This window comes from Euprymna scolopes, chromosome 19 (genome assembly GCF_053919585.1).
Source record: "Euprymna scolopes isolate OS-2025 chromosome 19, ASM5391958v1, whole genome shotgun sequence".
NCBI classification, from domain to species: domain Eukaryota; kingdom Metazoa; phylum Mollusca; class Cephalopoda; order Sepiida; family Sepiolidae; genus Euprymna; species Euprymna scolopes.
The window spans coordinates 93,360,684-93,365,486 of NC_136500.1; positions in this window are offsets into that span (position 1 = coordinate 93,360,684).

The window sequence follows — 4,803 nt, forward strand, 5'->3', positions numbered from 1 at the left end:
AAAATTCTGGATTGGGACAATTTTTTTATCAAATGCCTCAGCCTAAAAGGATTTACTCTGTCACTGACCGAGGATAAAACAGATGAAGTGCAGTAACAACAGATACTAGACCTTATTCTTAGCACAAAGATCAACTTAAATCTATTATTATATTAAAGCTGGATAAATCAATGTTTGTTTCCGTAAGCTTTCTTTCCTCTTTTGATTATACAAATTACATGACAAAATATTCCTCAGTTTGAGGATTGAATTATCTTTTTTAAAATATAATGTAAAAATCTTAATTCGTCCCAATTTACAATTAATACGCGAAGCTTCTATATATCACTCTCATCCTTTCTCACTGTATGTTTGTTACTCACCTGCTCTAAATTTATAACATTCATCACAGTTTATCAGCAATAGAAGACAAAGAAATAAAAGAGTAAAAAAAAACTGAAATTGTTCATTATAAGCGAAAGGAAATATCAACAGAGTAGTAATATTATTTAGCCCGTAGATATAGAGAAAAATAGTGATGTGCAAGGGAATATTTGGATTTTGTTGTGTTTTATATCTTATTGACTTCTCTTGATTAAATGAATTTGAACTGAGCTCTCAATAGCTGACCCAACGGGTTGCTTTTCCCCTAGTAATTTCATAAATGAATCATGCGCTGTCGAAGTTGAGTTAAAAAAAAGATAAAAATAAATGAATAAACTTATTAAATGAAAAATAATGAAATAATCGTGTGATTTAATTCTTGAATTAAATCACACGATTATGATTCTTGGATTAAAATGTTTACTTCAGCAATTACAAATCTTTTTAAATAAAAAATAAAAACAAAATCTTGGCAAAGGTTTAATATAGTTAAAAAGGAAAAAGAAGTAAAAAAAAAAGCAATATGCAACAAACAACAGCAAACGACTGAAAAGCTTATACCCTATCGAACTGGTGTGAAAACTCTTAAGTTTTGTTATTTCAACATTTGCTTCGTCAGTTTCACTTAAACCGATTTTGGCAAACAAAATGGCGATTGGTTCATTTTATTTTTTCATTTATTTCAGAATTAAAAGACAAAAAATATTGAAATTACAAACTTATATATTATTTTTATATTAGAACTTATTGAGATAATAGAAAGCCCAATATACTAGAGAGAGAGCAATTCCATTTTTAAATATATTTTTAAAAATAATTTTTCAAATTTATGCTAATCAGTGATACAGTTTTTTCTAAGTTTTATTCTTTGATGAAAAGTCTGTCTTTGAAAATTTATGAATGAAGAATATTTATTTATTATAATTCCTTGTTTTAATTTTTAATGGATTAATAAATATTTAACTTATCCAATTTTTATTTTCATAACCAATTTTTCTTGTTTCATTATATATATATATATATATATATATATATATATATATATATATATATATATATATATATTTCGAGTTATTTTTTTCTTTTCAGGCCTAGGAGATCCTGAAAGCAGCTAATTTTTTACTAGTAATCTGAGGCGCCCCAACCGGATAATTCCGACGATTTTGCTCGGCAATTTGCGTCCTCTTGAGCACATGGCGGACGAATAAAGATGGTGGTAGGTGACTACATAAATGAAACACATTTTGATATATCCACGCATTTCTGCAAGAGATTCTGTCCATCGGTTGGCCATACTTGTGTTTGAAATAGCATTTGTATCGCAAAACACACAAATTGTATAGACACATTTTAAGAATGGATCCATGCTTTTCCCTCAAGATTAGACTCGCTTCTACTTGAACCAAACCCAAAGAGTAAGAGAGAATTAAAAAGAAAGGACATGGCGGCACGATCAACGAATGACTAAATCTATTAGAACGAAGCAGAAACAAACAGGCAAAATAGCCTTTTGATTATGGACGAAACATTACCTGGCGAGCTTGATTCTCTCGGTAGGATGTAGCCGCGATTGGACATTCGCCTGATTTGGCTCAGGCACTTCGTTTGCCATATCGAATACGCCCAGTTCCAACATGAAAAAATAACATTAAAAAATAAGCAGTTGCTCCATAAATGAATCGACATACCGATTCGAAGTGACATAGATAAATAGATTGAAAGGCCGATAATGCTGACATATCCCATAGATAGAAACAAAATACAAAGCCCAATAGAGTTCATGTCAAAACGGAAACTTAAACGAAGTCAGCACACTAATGAAAGTGTTGTACAATTATTTTTTAAAAAAACTTGTTTATTCAAAAGATATTTTTATTTTATTAGAAAAAAATCTTCTATAATTATTATTCGAAATATAGTTTTTATTCGAAATCAAATTATTATTTGAATTATAATTATTACTCGATATTTAATTATTATTCGAAATTTAATTTTTATTGATATTTAACTATTATTCGAAATTTAATTATTATTTGTAAATGTAATTATTATTCAAAATATAATTATTATTCGAAATTTAATTTTTATTCTAAATATAATTTTATTCGAAATTTAATTTTTATTCGAAATTTAATTATTATTCGAAATTTAATTATTATTTTACATTTAATTATTGTTCGAAATATAATTACTATTCTAAATGTAAATATCTTTCGAAATTTAATTATTATTCGATATTTAATTTTTAGTCGAAATTTAATTATTTTTCGAAATTAAATTATTATTTGAAATATAATTTTTTATTCGAAATGTAATTATTATTCTTAATTTAATTATTATTCGATATTTAATTTTATCGGAAATTTAATTATTATTCGATATTTAATTATTATTCGAAATTTACTTATTATTCGAAATTTAATTATTATTCGAAATGTAATTATTATTTGAAATTTAATTCTTATTCGAAATTTAATTATTATTCGAAATATAATTATTATTCCAAATTTAATTATTAATCGAAATGTAATTATTATTCGAAATTTAATTTTTATTCGAAATATAATTATTAATCGAAATATAATTATTATTCGAAATCAATTTTGTTCAAAATTTAATTATTATACGAAATGTAATTTTTATTCGAAATGTAATTATTATTCGAAATTTAAGTTATTTGGAATCAACTGATGGTTGCAGATAAAAATGTCCAAAATACGAACGTCGTCGTTAAACGTTCAATACGAAAACAAAACTTTTCTTTCCTTTTTTTTTTTTTAGAGAGAAGCAACCTTTCCTTGAAAATATTATCTTATAAGTCATTTTAATTCATAAGCTATATGCACGAAGAAAGCAAAGGCAGACGGTAGATTTCAAATCATTTTTCGATTGTCGTTTTAATTATATTAGCACCATACTTTCTGATATACGTTTTTAATAGTTTTATATTTCAATTAAAGACATAAATTTTGGATAATGATTGCAGAAAACTTTTTCAATTAAATAAAAATAGAATAAATCTTTTTCTTTTGAATTTCCATTTTTTTTTTTTTTTTTTTTATTTCGTTTCAGTTACATTCTGTTTATTGAACATTGTGCTGGTTTCGTATTTTGTTTGCCTTTCAGTCAGTTTCCGTTTTTACATAAAACTCTATTTGGACATCCATTTTGTTTCTATCGACGGGACATTTCAACATTATCGACAGGTTCTACAACCGTTTACTTATGAAATTTAGAGATTTTTTTAGCAACGGAAGGCCTTTTTTGTTGCTTTTTCGCAATTTTATCTTACGGATTTTTGGACGTCCATCTTGACGCTATTTATTTACATCTATATTTCATATTCTATGCCGATGCTCCCATTGTTACATCTGGTTTTATATTTTTTAAATTTCGGTATTGTTTACGAATGATTGAGAAAATTATAGGTTATTTTGGTCATTCAAACGCATATAAATTTGCTTTTCATCAATTATCCCTTGTAGGGATTATTAGTAGAATGGTTTAGGAGAGATGGGAAATATGGAGTTATCCGTAACTATAAATAACTGTTTTTTATAAATACTTTATTGTATAAATTATTATTAGAATGGATTAGTCTTTAGGAGAGAATGAGGACAATTATAGATTATGTTGGCCTTCCGTAACTATGAAAGTCTGATCTTTCATAAATAAATGTTTGTAGGGATAATTATTAGACTGGGTTACTATTTAGGAGAGGTGGATACATTTTATAGATTAATTGGGTCATCATTCATTATGACAGTCTGATGTTTCTATTATTATTATTATTATTATTATTATTACTACTACTATGAGCTTTCACACGAGTTGTACACTAACTTTAACAGGTGGCGTTCCCTGGAAGCTGAGTAACAATCATTCTCTCCAGATTTCAAGTATTCTCTACCTCTTTCAATAATCATTGCAGATGAAATTTGTGTTATCTCAACATCGGTTTACAACTGATTTCTCGCTGGCAACGACCATTGGTAATCTGAGATTTGGATAGCAATGAGCATACACAAGTCCCAGTAGTCGACCAACTCTTCCAATGAAGGTCTGATTAGTGCTTTTCCTACTCGGTCTTTCCGTCCGCCCTAACTCTTCATAATAATTTGTATGTGTCTTCTTTTTTTTTTTTTTTTTTGAGGGGCGGGGTATGAGATATTTTGCAGTTTTAGTTTGTTTTGTTTGCGAGATGTTCTTTCTATTTTTATTTTTGTTTTATTTGTTTATTTTTTATTTCTATTCTGCATTCCTTGTGCCTAGTAAGTGTTTGTGATTTATACGGGTTGGTTTTCACATTCAATGATTTATCATCATCATCATCAGTAGTAGTAGTAGTAGTAGTAGGAGTAGTAGTAGTAGTAGTAATATCTGCTAATATTCGGAATATATTTAAAAAATATAGGTGTTACGTTTACAATAAATGAAAAT